Source organism: Phoca vitulina, unplaced genomic scaffold (genome assembly GCF_004348235.1).
Source record: "Phoca vitulina isolate PV1807 unplaced genomic scaffold, GSC_HSeal_1.0 scaffold6, whole genome shotgun sequence".
In the NCBI taxonomy this organism is placed as follows: domain Eukaryota; kingdom Metazoa; phylum Chordata; class Mammalia; order Carnivora; family Phocidae; genus Phoca; species Phoca vitulina.
The window spans coordinates 63,457,095-63,478,355 of NW_022589709.1; the positions used below are offsets into that span (position 1 = coordinate 63,457,095).

Here is a 21,261-nt window from a genome sequence, read left to right on the forward strand (position 1 = left end):
ATATAAGACTGATGAATCACTAAACTCTACATCTGAAACTAATGATGTACTGTATGTTGGCTAATTGAATTTAAATTAAGAATATGAGATTTCATAGTTTGTCATTATTAAACTCATGATTGCCTTCTACTTTTCCCTTTTTCATGTTTTTACTTTAGCCTCTCCTTTTTCCCTCCTTGTTTTGTTTTGGCTACTCAACATATCTTATCAAATGTAGCACTATTCCCATATTTGGTGTCCAAAATTACACAATTCATTTGGTATGAGGTGAGGGAGAAATTTCTTTTTAAAGGTACTTGAGATGAATCCCTAACAGGCCCTGGGTTAATTCACATATTCAGCAAATATTTATGATACATCTGTAAGTCAGCATCAGCAGTGTTCACTGCAGTGAGGAAAACGGACCTGGCATACAGTTAAATGGAGGAGAGTGACATGAACTAATCAGGTGAACAGATAACCATATAGTTCCATGTAATTCCAAGCAAGCATAAGAGCTCAAAAAAAAAAGAAAGAAAGAAAGAAAGAAAGAAAATAAAAAAAAAATCAGAGAGCTTGGAAAAGTAATAGAAGGGGTTACCTCTGATGGAGAGAAGGGAGATGTTGTAGCAAACTTCTTTGGGAAGGAAATATGTTAGCAATGACCTGAAGAATGAGAAGGTGTCAGCAATTGTGGGGGAAGGAAGAGCTAAGTAGAGAGAGTAGCATGGCCCAAGGTCTACTCAGGAGCTGAAGGAAGGCCAGTATGGGTACAATGAGTGGGAGAGAGAATGGCATGAAATGAAGAAAGACAGAGCTTCGTGGAAACCCTGGTGCTGTTCACCAAGTATATGGCATTCTGCCTCTGGCCAGACACAAGCTACTGGCTCCATTGTGTTTGGGTAGGGTTGTGATGCTTGAGCTAACTGGTGAGTTGTGAGCACAAGTGATGCATATAATGTTCTGGTCAGTTCCTAAGTAGGGCTAGTAACAGTTCAGATCACCTTTGCCCTGGTGTTGGGCCTCTTAGCCATCTGCAGAACAAAGAGGAAAAGTGGTGTTGGGTGCTATATAAAGGGAAGCAGAGGTCAGGAAGAAGAGGGAAAGGTCTCTTTCAGAGGCAGAACAGAGGTAAAATTATTTCGTGTGATGTTGTAGTAGGTTCTGCTAGAGTGGGGGGTGGCAGGCGGGTGGGTGGAAAGAACCTTCCTTTCATGTGAAGAAGGAAGAGAAGGATGTGAAGTAGAGCCTGTGACCTTGGTGAAGTTGCCCTTCTCAGACTCTAATGCTTCCTAGGAATCAAGAATGAGGTATTAGTCACCTCCCCATGCCCTGAGAACATTTCCAGAGCGGCCCAAGGCCATTGATGTTGCTGTTTATCAGTCCTGCCTGCTCAGAACTCAAGAACCTGTGATCCTGTCAGGAAGGCAGGTGACCCCATCTTTTGATAGCTGTTAGACTCTACCTGGTGTAGAGCTATGCCTGAGGCCTGCTGGGGAACATGATATTGTACCTTCCCCCATTCCCGTCTTTGAAAATATTCAGCACTTCATAGTGCCCTACTAAAGTCCGACCACGGGCACTACAGGGAGCTGTGCTCTTCCACCCGGCTCTGTGAATTCTGTAGTATGAGAAGGCATCACATAGGTTACCTTGTTGCACGTACTTTCAAGAACACCATTTCAAACTCTCAATTAACATGTGTTCCCTTTTCTGAAACAAATCTGCCTGACAACCAATCCAGATGGAGTTACAATTTCTCTTTTCCAATTTCCCTTTTCATAATTTTCCCTCTCCCGCTTGACAAAGAGACATTCACTTCTTTCCCACCGCAGACTTCACTATGGTGCATTGCTATGCAAAATATCTAACATGTTTCCAATAGAAATCAAAAGGACAATTTGAATTACTATCTTGGTACTGATAAAAAAGTGATTAAAAAAGTGAATTACTCGGGCGCCTGGGTGGCTCAGTCGTTAAGCGTCTGCCTTCGGCTCAGGTCATGATCCCGGGGTCCCGGGATCGAGTCCCACATCGGGCTCCCTGCTCGGCGGGAGGCCTGCTTCTCCCTCTCCCACTCCCCCTGCTTGTGTTCCTGCTCTCGCTGTGTCTCTCTCTGTCAAATAAATAAAATCTTTAAAAAAAAAAAAAAAAAAAAAAAAAGTGAATTACTCTACTTATTGAGTAACCTTTTTTTTTGTGCAAAAAAAGTACATATCAATTCTTTACTTTTAACAAAATTGAAGGACTTATTTCAAGTCTACAGCTGATAGACATTTGAGAATGATGATATCACATCCTCAGTTTTGGGGTGTTTTTTTGGCATGTGTCTGGATTTAAGGGATCTAATAATATTACCATAATGAAACTTTCCCCATTCCCACATACCTATTTAGTTGTAGCACTTACTATAAAACTTAAATATAGGAATATAATTTATTCTAACAGTGAAATATATTCACCCTCAAATAAATGAACAGGTTGAGAAATTCAAAACCATTTGTCTCATTAAGAGATGAATTTCCAATGAAATTTTAGTTTTACATTAAGCAGTTATTAAAACTTATTAAGTGTTTTGAATAACTATGTACTAAACGATGTGACTATAATGATAACTCCACTCAGAAGAAAAATTTTAATACTTAAGGCATTATGGTCACAGTATAGTTTTAAACAATTAAATGTCCATTTAATGCTTTTTTGTTGCATAGACATTTGGTAGGGCTATAAAATGCATTGAAATTTAAAATACATTATAAGTTTGATAACAATTTCTAAGTAAATAGAATGGAAATACAAGTTTAAGAGGAAATATTAACAATATTAAATTTCTGGTTATTAATGAAGACTTTGTTCTTAAAATTTTAATGGATAATGGAGACCAAATTACCATGGCATTTTGATTTCATTGGATGCAGTTTCAGAAAATTATTTAACAATTTTATTTTAAAATGTGAATTTCACAATTGGATAACCCATTCCTTTTAACTATTTATTTATTTATTTAGCAAATATTTGAACTTATGATAAAAAAATAAGTTTGACTTGAAGATATATGAGAGAAAAAATAGTTTTTCAAAGTATTTTAGATAATATAAAACTGAAGTTTGACAGTCACTGGCATTGAGGGTTTCTTCCCAGGTCTGACCTCCTATTCTAAATATCCTTATATAGACTATTGCCAACTCTAGTCATGGTTAAGCCAAATTCAAATGTCAGGTATGCTAAAAAATACATAGGAATTGGGGACATGAACTAGATAGCATAATGTGTTAGCAGGCAACAATAATCTAGAGAATTATAGCCCTGATGAGAATGATTAACCTGTGGTCTTTTGAGTTTCTTGGGATTAGAATGTTGAAGGGATGTCCTTGAAAAGGCAAGTATAGATATCTGGAGGGGTGCACACTGGAAAAGACTGGGGAGAAAGGCCTTCTGACTTCCCTGGTCAGAGTGAACAAGCCTGTTGGAGAAAGAGAAGAACATGCCCAATTTAGAAATAAGAGATGGAGAAGAGTAGGTTAGAAGGGGAAGGAATTTTTCTTTTTAAGTTGAAAGCAATTTAAGATCAGAAAGTAAGGGGAAAAAAGAACTAAAATCCTAACAAAAAGACAACCAAATAGGTAAAATTCATGGTAGGATGAAATATATTAGATTTAAAACAATAGATAAAAAGTCAGAAACAAATGAGGCCAAAGGTTAGAGATAAAATTAAAGCAGATAAAATATTAAAAGAGTAGGCTTATAAACTGTGGAAAGAGCCAAGGTGTCCATCAACAGATGAATGGGTAAAGAAGATGTGGTATATATATACAATGGAATATTATGCAGCCATCAAAAGGAATGAGATCTTGCCATTTGCAACGACGTGGATGGAACTGGAGGGTATTATGCTGAGCGAAATAAGTCAAACAGAGAAAGACATGTATCATATGACCTCACTGATATGAGGAATTCTTAATCTCAGGAAACAAACTGAGGGTTGCTGGAGTGGGGGGTGGGGCGGGAGGGATGGGGTGACTGGGTGATGGATACTGGGGAGGGTATGTGTTCTGGTAAGCGCTGTGAATTGTGCAAGACTGTTGAATCTCAGATCTGTACCTCTGAGACAAATGATGCAATATATGTTGAGAAGGAAAAAAAGAGGAGGAAGAATATAGCAGGAGGGGAAGAATGAAGGGGGGGAAATTGGAGGGGGAGAGGGACCATGAGAGACGATGGACTCTGAAAAACAAACTGAGGGTTCTAGAGGGGAGGGGGTTGGGAGGATGGGTTAGCCTGGTGATGGGTATTGAGGAGGGCACGTTCTGCATGGAGCACTGGGTGTTGTGCACAAACAATGAATCATGGAACACTATATCTAAAACTAATGATGTAATGTATGGGGATTAACATAACAATAAAAAAATTAAAAAAAAAAGAGTAGGCTTATGTCATGAAAATAAACATGCAAAGAAAATTAAAGATTTTTTTTTTTTTTTTTTTTAAAGATTTTATTTATTTATTTGACAGAGAAAGACACAGCGAGAGAGGGAACACAAACAGGGGGAGTGGGAGAGGGAGAAGCAGGCTTCCCGCCGAGCAGAGAGCCCGATGTGGGGCTCGATCCCAGGACTCTGGGATCATGACCTGAGCTGAAGGCAGACGCTTAATGACTGAGCCACCCAGGCGCCCCAAAGATTTTTTTTTTTTAAATTTTATTTATTTGAGAGAGAGAGAGAATGAGAGAGAGCCCATGAGAGGGGGGAGGGTCAGAGGGAGAAGCAGACTCCCTGCCGAGCAGGGAGCTGGATGCGGGACTCGATCCAGGGACTCCAGGATCATGACCTGAGCCGAAGGCAGTCGCTTAACCAACTGAGCCACCCAGGCGCCTGAAAATTAAAGATTAAGAAAAGAAATTTAGAACTAAAGAAAGTAAAAAAAAAAAAAAAAAAAAAAACAAAGTCTTTTAAAAATAAGTAATGAACAGTTGGAGGTGAAAGGGTGATAGAAAAAGATGGGTGGGGAGCAGAAGTTGAGAGCATGGTGACTTAGTGCTAGGCGAGCCGAGAAGGGCTCTCTGTCTGTTCTTCCTGGAAGGCCTGGTAGCCTGCACCCCAGTGAATGGGGGAGTCCTCACAACGTTAACCATGTTTCCCTAATACAAACAGCTCAAACAGAAGAGTGGCTGAGCTTGGCCCCAAGCAAGCCAGTACACTATATTTCAACATTATGTTGGAAAGATTATTCAGCGGGGACATCCCTGCGTAGATAACACAGGTGACCATGTGACAAGGCGGCTTGGGGAGAGACTGGGAAGGCGGGGCCTTGCATCATCTCCAGGATACATGGCATTTACATTGCCACATTTGTCTGTGGTAGGATTGGTTGTCTCTGAAAGCTAATGGAGGGAAGTTTGGGGAGAATAAAGGAGCCTGCACATAGAGTGGAGCCTTGCTTCTCACTCCCCCAAATAGAAGCAGGCATGTGTTCTCCAGCTTCTGATGCCCTAACCGAAGACGGGGTCTCACGTCACTGTGCCCATCAGTGCGGCCCTGCAGTAAATGAGAATCTGAATCCCAGCCCAGGCTAGCCCCAGTGTCCTCCGAGTGTGTGCTGCCCAGCAAGGCAAAGGAAACCCTTTGAGTGGTTGCCAAATGCATGCAGAAAGAAAGGGGCACTTAGATGAAGGAGACTGATGGCATGTTTGTCACTCTCAGCTTTTTTTTTTTGGTATAGTCAACTTCTCTTCTAGTGGCCCTGAGCCATTTTCAGCTTCCGATAGCTTGAACCACACCGTTTCTCCAAGCACAAAGTTTCCCCAATGCTACCATACCTAGATCTGCTCTGGGAATGGGAGTTCTCTTCTCCTGGGCCCTCCAGGTGCTGCTAGATCATAGACCACTGGGACTATTGTCTTGTCCTCTTCTGGTCTCTTATCTACGATGTTCAGTAGTGATGAATAAATTTTAGCAAAAGCATGATATGCATATGAAATAACCTGAAAGCTTGAATCACTTGCTTTAAAAATGGACTCCAGCAGCGTCAAGGAATTCGATTCTAATACTGTCTTTTAGTGAGTGTTTCTTAAACGTGCTACCTGGCAGTAATTTGTCAGATTCTTCCTAGCCTTTTCTCAGAGATACCAGCCTTGTGAGCATCATGTCACTTAGTATGCTTTCCTGGCAATTTTTTATTCCTGGGAGGATCATTTTACATTAAGATATATATATTTCTAGAAGCAGAGCAATGTCTGACTAACCTAAACATTTATGGAAGTTAAAATAAGAATGTGGGCTTTTTTTAGTAGCATGTCAGAGCTTTTCCTGAAAATATCAGGCAAAAGTATCTGACGTGGATAATCAAACCGTTTCTTCTGTAAAAACAGAATGAAGGAAAAGAAAAAGAATGCTAGTACACTATTACTATATTTCAGGCAGAACTTTAAAATCTGTTATGATAAACATGTCATGAAGCGCAAACATTAATGTATATTGTAAAATGTCACTGCTTGAATATGAATGTCACTTGATCCCTCAAAGCCAATGAATACAAATGAGGTCCCATTAACAGTGTTGTCTATCCTAACTGCAGTGTGCATTGACCCCCCTTTGCGTGACTGTGGCACCTCGGTCTCTCCCGTCCTCCCTCTTTCTCTTCCTGTTCCAACCTCCTCCCTTTGTTTCTGAGAGTCTCCAGTGTTTTATATGCCCTGTAAACAGTTGTGCTCCTTGTCATCCCTCATCCCAGTCCCTTTCCTTGCTGCCGTACGAGGAAGGCTGTCCTTCCAGGCAGGGCCACATTTTGGTGGCACCCAGTCCCTCTCTCTGTGGATGATGCGTCTATGGTCTCTGATAGCCATATGTGTGAGATGGTGGTGGAGCTGACCCTTTGCCCACCTCCATGCTCTATTTTGTCACCTGCACCCTTGCACCCTGAAGCAGAACTGTTTGTGCTCAGAGTTTTGTTTTGTTTTTAACAAATATAGTTATTTCATCATCTGACTATAACCCCTTTCTTCGTGTGGACTAAAAACCAAATCATCATTTGTGAATATATTGTGTGTAGGGATATACCATGTCTTTTAGGAAGAAAGGTGACGGACACCATGACATTCCCCAAACCCCCATTGTATTAGTTCGGGCTACCATAACACGGTCACATAGAATGGGTGGCTTAAATGACAGAAATTTATTTTCTCACTGTTGAGTCTGGAAGTCTGAGATCATGGTTGAGTTTTTGGTGAGATCTCTTCCTGGCTTTTCGGTAGCTGCCTTGCTGCTGTGTCCTCCTCATGTGGCCAAGAGACAGAGCTCTGATGTCTTGTCCTCTTCTTATAAGGGCACCAGATCCTTATGACCACAAGTAACCTTAATATCCTCCTAAAGGCACTATCTCCAAATATGGTACTGTTGGGGGATAAGGTTTCAATCTATAAATTTAGGGGTATACAATTCAGTCCACAGCACCCACTATTCTCTTGTTTTTTGTTCCTCTCACAAAACGACAACTGCAAATCGAGGTATAAATCCCCTTCCTAGCTCACCTTCCAAAGTAAAAGTGTCTGTGCTAATCAGCTCAGGCCTATAGTACTGCCACAGGAAGTAGCCAGATTGCAAATTCCATTTTGGGCACATTTAGGACAACTGTGGTATATAACTGGTATTGCAGAAGTCAGAACTTCTCTTACTGCATGGAATACTTAACCTTCATTCTGGAATATTCCCTCACCTGTTGATGCAAAGTGAATAAACCTTTTAGAATTTCTTTTTTTTAATTTAATTTTATTATGTTATGTTAGTCACCATATAATACATCATTAGTTTTTGATGTAGTGTTCCACGATTCATTGTTTTCATATAACACCCAGTGCTCTATGCAGTATGTGACCTCCTTAATACCCATCACCAGGCTAACCCATCCCCCCACCCCCCTCCCCTCTAAAACCCTCAGTTTGTTTCTCGGAATCCATAGTCTCTCATGGTTCATCTCCCCCTCCAATTTCACCCCCTTCATTTTTCCCTTCCTTCTCCTAATGTCCTCCATGCTATTCCTTATGTTCCACAAATAAGTGAAACCATATGATAATTGACTTTCTCTGCTTGACTTATTTCACTTAGCATAATCTCCTCCAGTCCCATTCATGTTGACGTAAAAGTTGGGTATTCAAAATCAATGCACAGAAATCAGTTGCTTTCTTATACACTAATAATGCAACTGTAGAAAAAGAAATTAAAGAAATGATTCCATTTATAATAGCACCGAAAACCATAAGATACCTCGGAATAAACCTAACCAAAGGTAAAATATCTATACTCTAGGAACTACAGAACTCATGAAAGAAATTGAAGAAGACACAAAAAGATGGAAAAACATTCCATGCTCATGGATCGGAAGAATAAACATTGTTAAAATGTCTATGCTATCCAGAGCAATCTATACCTTCAATGCCGTCCCGATCAAAATTCCAATGACATTTTTCAAAGTGCTGGAACAAACAATCCTAAAATTTGTATGGAATCAGAAAAGGAAATGTTGAAAAAGAAAAACAAAGCTGGGGGCATCACGTTGCCCGATTTCAAGCTATATTACAAAGCAGTGATCACCAAGACAGCATGGTACTGGCACAGAAACAGACATACAGACCAATGGAACAGAATAGAGAGCCCAGATATGGACCCTCAACTCTATGGTCAAATAATCTTCGACAAAGCAGGAAAAAATATGCAATGGAAAAAAGACAGTCTCTTCAATAAATGGTGCTGGGAAAATTGGACAGCTATATACAGAAGAATGAAACTCGACCATTCTCTAACACCATTCACAAAGATAAACTCAAAGTGGCTGAAAGACCTCAATGTGGGACAGGAATCCATCAAAATCCTAGAGGAGAACATAGGCAGTAACCTCTTCGACATCGGCCATAGCCGATGTATTTCAAGATACATCTCCAAAGGCTAGTGAAACAAAGGCAAAAATGAACTTTTGAGACTCAAAATGGATGAAAGACCTCAATGTGAGACAGGAATCCATCAAAATCCTAGAGGAGAACATAGGCAGTAACCTCTTCGACATCGGCCACAGCCGATGTATTTCAAGATACATCTCCACAGGCTAGTGAAACAAAAGCAAAAATGAACTATTGGGACTTCATCAAGCTAAAAATCTTCTGCACAGCAAAGGAAACAGTCAACAAAACAAAGAGGCAACCCATAGAATGGGAGAAGATATTTGCAAATGACACTACAGATAAAGGGCTTGTATCCAAGATCAAAAAGAACTTCTCGAACTCAAACCTTTTAGAATTTCTGAAAAAAAAAAAAAAAAAAAAAGAGAGTTTTATTTGAGCCCCAGTTGGGACAGCTGCCTGGTAGATACACAACCTTCAGGAAGAAGAGAGTGCTCCAGAGAAGGAATGTTTAATATGGGGTTATATATGGTTTTGTTACATCAGGAATTACAAATCATCATGATGAAGGATAGCTCAGAAAATTACAAACTTTATCTTATGCTTTTATCATGTGCAAGCTTGCAGGCTTTGGAAGTATGGGAATGGAACTTAGGGAAATTTTTACTCTTCAGTTTGAAATGTTCCTTTTAGGTTATTGGCTAACAAAGCAGATGTACACTGTGCGCTCAGGGCAGAAACAGAGCCCATACTTTGAAGTTTGGTTAAGTCATTCTGACCATGGTAAATGTTCAAGTGTAGCTTCCCTGGGAGCCCAGGAGCAGGGTCCACAAACATCGAACATTGAAAATGTCCTTTATCAAGTCCCACCTATAACCAGCTGTGTGCTATAGCCCTCTACTGCCTGGGGAGGCCTCTATGATTAGGGTTAAGCCTACTGATACACCCCGGAGTTGTAGAATGAAAGACCGCAAATTTGCGGCCAGTCAGACCTGATTCTGAATACTAGCTGTATTATTTACCACCTGCCAGGAGCTGGAGAGCTATGTACCCTCTCCCACACTGAATTTCATTCTTCAGCAAATGAAGAAAATGAATAATACTTAATCGTGCAGAACTTTTGAAAATTAAAGGTAATGAAGTAGTACGTACCCAGGATTGTACCTGAAGTGTGGCTTACTGACTTGTTATATGATGCTTCGAAGAAGAAAGCGAAGGAGGAATCTGCTTCAGGGGTACTCTGAAGTCATCAAAATGATCTTTCATTTGCCAAAACAAACTACAGCATTTTTAGAAGCAAAAGGTTGGGAAAACCATGCTGGTAAATTAAATAAGCAGTGAAGTGCTGAAATTCTCCAGATGTTGGAAATTTGGGATCTGTCAAGACATGGTGGTATTCTTTTTTTTTTTTTTTTTTTTTTAAGATTTTATTTATTCATTTGACAGAGAGAGACACAGCAAGAGAGGGAACACAAGCAGGGGGAGTGGGAGAGGGAGAAGCAGGCTTCCCGCAGAGCAGGGAGCCCGATGCGGGGCTCGATCCCAGGACCCTGGGATCATGACCTGAGCTGAAGGCAGACGCTTAACGACTGAGCCACCCAGGCGCCCTGACACGGTGGTATTCTAATGTAGTTTTTCTTCTCAAGCTCAATTAGATTTTCTAAATTTTAGGTATATTCTTGTATTTACACAAACAGTTCATGTATTTTTTTGAGACATGGAACAATTGATAAGAAAATTATAGGAGAACTTTAATGTGTCTTCTTTCCTGATGTTCAAGAAAAAAGACTAAGCTTTCCTTCTAGTCTCTTTCAGTGCAAGTTTATATTTGCAAAGCCAGGTGAAGAGACCTATAACTGGGCCTATCCAATCTGTTTTTCTGCTGTCCCTTTCTGCCACGTAGATTCCCCTTATTCTTTTTTCCTTTTTTTTTTTTAAATATGGAACGCTTCACGAATTTGCTTGTCGTCCTTGCACGGGGGCCATGCTAATCTTTGCTGTAGTTACAATTTTAGTATATGTGCTGCTGAAGCGAGCACCAGATTCACTTTAAAGAACACTCATCATACCTCAGTGCGGAAGCAAGCATCAGGGCTTAGCAAGGGAGGGTGCAAGACACCTCAACAGTTTTGTTTTTTTTCCCAGAGTGAAGAGACTTGGGGAACATGAATAAGTGAAATGTGGGCATATATGAGTGAATACATCAGATGTCAGTGGACTGAATTTATTTGTATCAAAAGAGAGCAGAGAATGTTATGCATTTATTGCTCTTGTTTTTAAAATTGCTCTTTCCTCTTTTATTTTGTTATTTTATTGTCTGTGATCATTGCAGAAGCACCAGAAATTACAGAAAAGCAGAGTGGTTTCTCGGGAAAAATTATAGATGGTGATGGATGACAATGAAATCGTGTGACAGTAAAACGCTGTATTGAGTACTGAGCTCCCTGCTGGATTAGAGAAAGAACATGAGTAGATAAAAGCACAACAATTTTCTTTTCACTGTGTCTCAGGAGAAAACAATGCAGTTCAGCATAGATGGAAGCAAATGAGATTAGTTAAAAGAAGAAGGAACTTAAATAACGTAGGCCAAGGCCGAGTAATGATTACGAAAAAGATGACTCACGTAATAAAAGCATAAATGAGAAAAAGTGGTGTTTCATCTTAGATTTTATTGGTCCTTTTCCTGAGGTTTATGCGTTAAGGAGGAGTCACACAATACAGAATGAGACAGAGAGTTGATAATTATATGGTTAGATGAATTAAATGATTCTAGACCCCAAGCTGAATATTTCACTTCTGTTTTCTAGGTCACCTATCTACATTGTTTCAGTGAACTGAGTTGGTTGTAAAAATTCTACTATGCTATCAGGAGATGGCTCAAAAACATCTCCATGAACTAAGTAGAACTACTATGCAAGAATATGCTGTGGGCAGGGACATAACGGTATGTTTTAAAGTATTGAAAAAATCTTAGGGTCATGCAACCAACTCACACACTTAATCACTAAGATATAATACAGAAAGTTCATGGAAAACATAAATTTCGTACATGAAAAAAGACTGGGTCCTACACACAAATGTATTTGCAATAGCCTAGTTATTAAGGAGTCATGATTAAACATGGGCTCTATCTGACTTATCCAATTTTTTAATAGTAGAATAAAGAACTTCTTTGGAGAAAGAAGGTTTTACTCAAAACCTGCTTCTCTGCATCTTTCTGAGTTGAGCAAAAAAGGAAACTAAAAAGGCCCAGAAGTCACAAGGCAAGATGTGTATTTATTAGGTTGATTCACGAGTGTGTTTGGTTTTCCGTCCTATGTTAAGGCATGGAGTTTGCCTAGAGGGTAAGAATTACCTGCAGTTCCTGCTCTTTGTTTAGTTAAGTCAGTGCAGAATGATAATCAGCTGTACACGACAGCAGTCACCAAACGCCCTTGAAAACTCCGGCAAGCAGAGCACAGCGCCTTTCACTATGTGACCCTGATGAGGCATGACATTTATATTAGGATAAGAAATGCCAATCAAATGGAAGGTATTGGAAACGGCCCGTTGAGGAAAGGTGATGAATTATCCATTGATTTAGTCTAAGAAGAGAGGATGGAGAAAAAATAAAGGGATTTGATTTCATACGCAACTTGTTCAGGAGACAGCATCTTAAAGGATTTTAAATGCCATGTTCCTAGCTATTCGTGTGGCCTGTTGTTGGTAGGGAGAATCAAATGAATGAGCTCGAAGGTCTTCGTGTTTTAAAGTGGATGAGCGGAAAATGAGGAGATTGCCCAGTGGAGGCTGTCTGTGCCTGTCAGTAACACTGCCTGGATTTCTTCTAATTGAAAACAGTACGAAGAGAGCTCAGATTATCAAAATGTTGCTCTGCTCTGAGGGGTAGTTTACTCTGGTGCTAGACAGCTTGGTTTCAAATGCTAGTTCCTCTCCTTAGTAGCTATATGACCTTGAGCAAAGTATTTAACCTCTCTTGGTTCTAATTGTCCTCATCCATAAATGAGCACAGCAATAAATCTTACCTCACCGTTTTGTTTTAAATATGAAATGAATCGATACTGTTTAGGTATTTAGAGCATTTTTGGCACAAAGTAAGCCCTCCATAGATGTTAATTGTTATGGATATGCATTTTTCCACAGTGAAAATTGCTTTATTATTTTTTATCTAATGATAAAAGTGGTATGTGTTTATTGTTTAAGAGACAGATTTTAGAGATAGATAGAAGAAGAGAAAAAGTTATTTGGAATCCACTTGCCCTCAGATAACTACAGTAAACATTTAGGTATTATTCTTCAAGATAGTTTTCTGTGTGTAAAACCCATAATGTATAAAATCATGTCATGCACCCTATCTCATTGGGCCAATCTCCTGCTGATTCCTACTCCATTCCACCACTAAAATAAAAATACAAATTAACCTGTGACACTGTCATCTAGCACAATCTAATGGTCCTCAAAGATTTCATCTTCTATAAAGTTTTTCTTGAGCACCTCACCCTTTTTTGAATCACCATTATTATTGTACTATATGCTCATTCCATGGGACCCTTAACACATTTGCTTCTTCAACAAATATATGTATTGAATACTTTCTCTGTGTCAGGCATTGCGTGAGGTGTGGTGTGACGGTAGCCCCCGACTGGATGGAACTTAAGTCTTTGGGGAGAAGAAAATGCACTAATCAAATACTCACACATACACAACTTACAAACAGCGTTAAGTCTTATAAGGAATGTTCCAGAGTAATTGTTCTATGACAAATTCATCTATAGGATGAATTATAAACAATGATACAAACAATGATTGCAGAGAGACTATACATGTTATAAACCTGGTTATTGTAAGAATAACAATTAGGAGAAGAAAGAGGATGATGGGAGGAAGGGAAGGGAGGATAGAAGGAGAGAATGTGAAAACACTAAAATGCTCTTTTTTAAAAAAATAGAGGAGAGTGAGTTGTCTGCTTTTTCTCACACAATATCTTATGGTTATATAAAGCTTAACAATTATATCTTCAAGTTATTTTCCTTCTGTTGATACCAATTACAATTAAATTTAATAATTTTAAATAAAAATAACAGTATATATGATTCACATTTTTAGGAAAATACTTCTCTCATTTCTCCTTTTCTTTCTCTCTGTCCACCAAACCATCTATCATAATACATTCTTAGAAAGATGTCTGGAATCATGTTTACCTAATGTTAATGCTTTCTGTCTGGTGGTGAAATTGTACAGTCATTTGTTTTCATTCCATCCTTGTTCCTTCTTTTATATGTAAGTTATTTAAGGTAAATACGTATCAGCTTTTTAGAAAAGTGGCTTTCCAAGATGAAATCAGAAAGGGAGACGAACCATAAGAGACTCTTAATCATAGGAAACAAAGTGAGAGCTGCTGGAAGGGAGGTGGGTAGGGGATGGGTAACTGGGTGATGGACATTAGAGCACGTGATGTAATGAGCACTGGGTGTTATATAAGACTGGTGAAATCACCGAACTCTGTCTCTGAAGCTAATAATACATTATATGTTGGTTAATTGAATTTAAATTTTAAAAAAGAAAAAAAGTGGTTTTCCTAAGAGAAAGAGACTGAGATTGAAGCAATTATACCAAATGGTTGTCACAAAAACTCCCTTGAAAGTTGTCTTGAAGATTAAAAATGAAGTATGTAAGGTGCTTGGTACAAAGCGTGAAATACAGTGAGTGCTACATAGGATAACTCTAATTCACTTGTGTGTTTTTGCATTTGCTGGACAAAGAGGTAGGGAGGCTCCATGGGCGATGGCTGACACAGTTTGGAGCATTTAGACTTGAAAATCAAGATGATGATGATATAGATGAGGAAGTTCAAAGAATAAGAGCAAGGTTATAAAATAGCTTAATAGGATGGGTATGGAAAGAGAAATGGAGCAAAGAAAAGCAATGCATTGGGAAAGCTTGCTTACAGTTTTCACGATCACTCTTGTTTCTACCACAGAGGGAATATAGAAGCCTCTACTGCTTTGTGTTCAATGATTTGCATACTGTATTTTCCTTATCTCCTCTGTTGAAGAGGTCTTTAATCCAAGGTCTTATAATCTCCTATTTTTTCTTTTAATACTTCCATAGTTCTGTTTTTTACATTTAAGTTTTAAATCCATCTGTAAGTGTGATTATGCTTATGCCATAAAGGATTATAACTTTATTTTTTTTCTGAATGGATAACCCCTGGTCCCATCACCATATACTGAGATAGCCATATTTTCCTCATCTACTTGCAATGCCACCTTGATTATGGTAAGATTCCCATGTTGTTGTGGTAAGTTTTCATATATACATCATCTGGTCTTGACCTGTATTCTGTTCCATAATAAATTTGTCTAGTGCCTTGCCATTATTACCTTTGATTGCTGCAAATTTATATGACTCTACATAAAGCTAGTAAGAATGGAAAATGGAAGATGGTTTGGAGAGTTTTTTTTTAAAGCAAGCAAAATTGACAGAACTCTGTGGCTGTTTGTATGCTGATGGTGAGAGAGAGCGCAGAATAAAGGGTGACTCCCAAACATCCGGTTGTTTCTGTTTGATGGATGATTGTCCAATTCTTGGAGAAAAAAAAATTTTCCTCCATCCTTCAAGATTCTGATAGCTGGACTCAATTAAATTGGCACGCGACAGATCAACAGGAGAAAATCAAGTGTAATTTCATATGTGTGGAGAATTTGCATAAAGACGAGACTCCAAAGACCCTCAGGCAAAATGAGTAATATATGTCATCCTGAATTAAGGAGGAGATAGGGGTCTGGAACTTCACAGGGAAGAAAAGCAATTCACAGAAAGATACAAAAGAGTAAATGTTTTGTAAACAAATGTTTGCTGGACTGTTTAGAAACAATGGGATATAGGCAAGAATTTTAACAAACAGACTTTGCTAAATTCCTCCCTGTCTACCACTACTAGTTCACATTATACTGTGGCTATCTCTGGTGATAGCTCTCTTAAGGGAGCAGGTCCTCTATCTAAATTCTTTTTTAGGCAGTTAGAGGGAAGGTTAAAGTTTCTCCTTGACTCTTTGGGTCTTGTTTTCAGCTTAAAATTATCTGCATGCCAAAGTGGCACATTTTGGGGGTGGCCTACCCTTGGCCCCTACAACATCAAGGGAAAACAGGAACAGGCAGAATAAAGAAACAGAAGGAAGAGCTGATACGTGGGGAAGGATGGTAAATCAAATTTGAACATGGTACATTTACTTTCCTGCAAGATATGCAGGTAGAGCAGACTACCTGAGGTATGGAATTTGCAACTGGAGATATAATTTTAGGAGTCATCACATGCAGATTGCAGTTAAACTTGTGAGAATGAAAGAAATGATTCCAGGAGAGTGTAATGAAAACAGTAGCTGATGTAGTCTTTGGTATCACACATGGGATGGTTTCTTCTTATGGCTGATAAAATTTTCCTTGCAGCCCTATAGCAGATTCCTTAGGCAGCCTTAGCTTATTGGTGCAACCTCTACCCACTGCTGTGGGTCTTTTGAATCTCCAGATTTGAATCCATAAACTCTGAGAAATACTCTTACAGTATTTCTGTGATAATTTATCATCTTCACTATTCTCCATTCTCTTATTCCAGGAATATTAGTTGGATGTAGAATCTCTTAGATCAGTTTCACTGTCTCTTATCTTTCCTATCTTATTTTTTATCTTTTAAAGTAATTCTAGGGGCACCTGGGTGGCTCAGTCAGTTAAGCATCTGCCTTTGGCTCAGGTCGTGATCCCAGGGTCCTGGGATCGAGCCCTGCATCGGGCTCCCTACTTAGCCGGGAGTCTACTTTTCCCTCTGCCTCCCCCCCCCCGCCCCCGGTTGCGCTCGTGCTCTCTCTTTCTCTCTCTCTCTCTCAAATGAAGAAATAAATCATTTTTTTAAAAAGAAATTCTACTTTCTAGGAACTTCTCTCATATTTATATTCTAACTCTTCCATTGAATCTTTTATTTTAGCATTCCTGTTTTTGTTAGCTCTTTCTTGTTCTCTGATTGTTACATTATCATGACATCTTGATCGTGTTATAGTGAAGGAATATTTTGACATTTCTCTTAGGATAGTAGCTGAAAATATTAATGAATTTTCTCCAAATTATTTTTTTCATTTGGGTCATTTTATCTTCCTCTGTTTGTTTCTTTCAAGGAAGGTTTTCTTCAGATGCCTGATGAGCCATGATCATCTTTTTATTCAAGTTCAAGGGATGAAAAGTTGAATGAATTCTGACTTGAATTTTGCTTTAGGGTGATAGGGCTGAATTGATGGGTTTTTTTAATTGTTATGTTAATCCCCATACATTACATCATTAGTTTTAGATATAGTGTTCCATGATTCATTGTTTGTGCATAACACCCAGTGCTCCATGCAGAATGTGCCCTCCTCAATACCCATCACCAGGCTAACCCATCCTCCCACCCCCCTCCCCTCTAGAACCCTCAGTTTGTTTTTCAGAGTCCATCGTCTCTCATGGTTCTTCTCCCCCTCCGATTTCCCCCCCTTCATTCTTCCCCTCCTGCTACATTCTTCTTCTTTTTTTCTTTCTTAACATATATTGCATTATTTGTTTCAGAGGTACAGATCTGAGATTCAACAGTCTTGCACAATTCACAGCGCTTACCAGAGCACATACCCTCCCCAGTGTCTATCACCCAGTCACCCCATCCCTCCCGCCCCACCCCCCACTCCAGCAACCCTCAGTTTGTTTCCTGAGATTAAGAATTCCTCATATCAGTGAGGTCATATGATACATGTCTTTCTCTTTTTGACTTATTTCGTTCAGCATAATACCCTCCAGTTCCATCCACGTCGTTGCAAATGGCAAGATCTCATTCCGTTTGATGGCTGCATAATATTCCTGAATTGATGGTTTTATGGAGGATCAGAACATGGCAGATTGTGGAGGTCTTTCCTGTGGAGCTATTATATTTTCCTTTATTATTATCAGTGAAGTTTTTGTTTTTAGTGAAGGGTCTTCAAATATTTCCCTCTGGCGGTGAGACTTAACAGCTACTTCTATATTTAGAGACTTAGTATTACAACTCTTATTATCAGTTACCCTTTTCACTGCTGTCCTCTTTCTGGACTTCACTGTACTTGATGTTTTGGATTTCTAAACCTTTTTTGGTTAGACAAGGCAATCTCAATTTCTCTCTCCCTCATTTATATCCCTTCTAGACACTTCAAACTCTAGTTTATTTTACTTTGTTTCATTAAGTATCACTTCTTTATCTGCTTTGGCTCCTTCATTTGTTGAAATATTCTGCTTTCTGATGACTCTTCTGGTTCCTTACTACCATTATGGTTTTGTACATTTCCCCCCTTTGGTGGCATCTAGGATGGGAGAGATAATAAATGTATATGACCATGTTCTAGGAATTTCACACAGGACAGTATATAATACAAGTAATTATAAAATTACACAGTTGTTCCAAGAGCTCAGAGTTAGGGAATCAGGAGAGCTGCTACTAGAATTTAAGAAACCAGGAAGTGCAAAGATTACAGACAGTTGGCACTCGCGTTCTCAGATGACCACAACACAAAAGTGGGTAATTCTTAGCAAAAATCTCAGTGTTTCATGGGTTTTGCCAAATGCATAATGCCATGTACCTGCCATTACAGTATTAGGCAGAAAACAGGAAGTACATTCTTATTGAAAAAAAAAGTATAAATATTAGATAATGCCAGGATAGGTAGAATTTCAAACTTCATTGTTGTTTTTAGTTTCCCAAAGAGGTTAGAAACACTGTATCAGTATGGGAGGCACCTTTCAATAAAATGTATATGTGTGTGTGTGTACATCCTTGTTTTGACATAAAGGTTTGAGTTAAGGTAACCATTCGGGATTCTATAACAATAAATAACTATGATTTGAAATTTATTTTTCTTCATAAAAATGGACAAGGAGGATTTTCCTATTACAGAGTTTTCATTTGGCATCTATCTTATGAATGGCAATACTACCTTGCACTTTTCTTCTCTAAAATGTTACAGGGGATTAAGAGGTTGGCAATATAGACTATTTTATTGTATTTTAACAGTGACCTTGCAGATGTTATTATGGGCTGTTCTAACATTTATGATCTTTCTTTTGCTAGTTCCCTGTTATCTTCATTCCATAAAAGAGCTTCTTATAGAAATACTTTTTAGTAGGCCTTGTTTATTTTATCTTCTCTTCCCCCAGGGCACAAGTTAAGAGTACAGATGGCATTTTCCAAGGATATTACTTGCATTTATATCTTTATAAATTTGGACAGACAGTTTTCACAATAACAGTGTTAAAATCCAAAACAAAAAGAGGAATATTTTACAAAGTATAAATAATTCTTAAGGGGATTTATCATTTAACTCTGAAGGCTTTCTTTCTTTCACTTTTCATTATTTTGGTTTGAGAGACCGCTTGTAGAATAATATTCTCTTAGCACCATATAAAATCAGTAGATTAAATGCAGAAAAAATAAATAAAAATAAAACCAAGAGTGCCCAGAGTTTATTACACTACTCATTTTTATCATAGTCTGGTAGAGTTTTAATGGTTCTGAGATAGAAGTGAGAGCAATCACCATCACTCAAAATGCTCAAAGCTTTAGTTATACATTCAGGAGCCTTTTAAATCTCACCACTTTTTCAAGTGTCCTTTATTTTATTTTATGTTTTAAAAAGATATATTTATTTATTTTAGAGAGTGCACACAAGCTGGAGGGGCAGAGGGAGAGGGAGAGAGAATCTCAAGCAGACTCAGTGGGGAGCTGGAGGAGGGGCTCCATCTCACGACTCTCAGATCAAAACCAAGAGTCAGTCTCTTAACTGACTGCACCACTCAGGTGCCCTCAAGTGTCTTTTAAACATCAAATTTTGGCCCCTTGCTTTTCCATGGCTTTAGCTAACCTGAGGGTCAATTGTAGGATATTTTCTTGTAATTTTTCTACACTTTAAACAAAAGATCTAAATCCAACAAGGTATAAAACAGCACATTTGGAGAATCTTACTAAGTTTCCATCCAGAACAGTCATACTTACACAGACATTTTATATCAACACGATCACAGTCAGTTGTAAGACTGTGTTCCAAACCTAGAGACGGGAATTATGTAACTTAACTTCTCTCTGAATGTGTCATCTATTTCCTTCAAATGAAAAAATGGCTTTAGTTATAAGCACCTACATCCAGATCTCATTTAAATACTCTGCATGAGCGAAAGACTGAAGTTAGGAATCTGGTATCATATTTATATTAGTTATTTAATTCAGTATTTATGGAGTGCCAGACATTGTGCTAGTCAAATAATCTGACCTCAGTGATCGCATAGCTTGCTAGTGAGAGAGACCAGCCCAGAAATAAGAAAATAAGAGCAATACAATGTTCTAAGTGGAAGGTAGAGATAGTACCCCAGGGCTGGGAAGCACAAGGGGGAAGGGGCTATTGAGGAGAAAGTGAATGAAGAAAGGCTTCTGAGATCAGGTGTTGGCAGAGCTGAGTATTAACAGATGTGAAAAATTTATTTAGGTTGATATAAGAAAGATTAAAGAAGGGCGTCATGGTGTTTTTGGGCAAAGGATGCATATTGAAATCACAGACGTATTAGCTAAGGCCAGATATGTGGAGGAATCCAAGTATTTTAGTGTTGCTAAAACAAAACAAATAAGTCATGGAGTAATGAGAGAAGAACCTGGAGGGGTTGGCTGAGAGGGATCAGCTCCCAAGGGAATAATCCTCTGTGTGACGCTAAGGGTGGGAGAGGCTCAAAGACCTCAGAAGATACTGAAGTATGTTCAGCGGGGGAGAGAAATAGATGGAATTGTGTTTTTCAAAGATCCCTCTGTTGGCTGCACAAGGAATAAATTTACGAGGCAAAAGATCAACTAAAATGTTATTTTAATAGCCAAGGTAAGACTGAGAACCTGTCCAAAGGTAGTCAGAATGGAAGCAAGATAAATTAGATCTAGGGGCGCCTGGGTGGCTCAGTTGGTTAAGCAACTGCCTTCAGCTCGGGTCATGGTCCTGGAGTCCCGGGATCGAGTCCCGCATCGGGCTTCCTGCTCAGCGGGGAGTCTGCTTCTCCCTCTGACCCTCCCCCCTCTCATGCTTTCTCTATCTCATTCTCTCTCTCAAATAAATAAATAAAATCTTTAAAAAAAAAAATTAGATCTAAAAAATTAGTAAAAATCAGCATGACTTGCTGCCTGTTTGGATGCTGAGTGAGAGACAGTCAGGAATAATGTCTGTATTTCTAGCTTGATTTCCTGGGTGGATGATCATACTGTCAGTGGGGGGGAGAAGGAAATAGGAGGACAAAGGGCACCTGGCTTGTTCCTTCAGTGAAGCATGAGACTGTTGGTCTTGGGGTTGAGTTCAAGCCCCACTTTGGGTGTAGAGA

The 21,261-nt window shown here is 39.0% G+C and overlaps 1 protein-coding gene and 1 non-coding gene across 5 annotated transcripts in view; one reads left to right on the forward strand and one right to left on the reverse strand.

Annotated features, from left to right (window-relative positions):
• Positions 1-21,261, forward strand: part of PDE4D (phosphodiesterase 4D) — a 1,449,177-nt gene that overhangs the window by 417,350 nt on the left and 1,010,566 nt on the right. The gene's annotated exons all lie outside the window — the stretch shown is intronic.
• On the reverse strand, positions 10,801-10,905 carry LOC116632479. Its single transcript, XR_004299424.1, has one exon. It is a non-coding gene; the product is annotated as a U6 spliceosomal RNA (small nuclear RNA).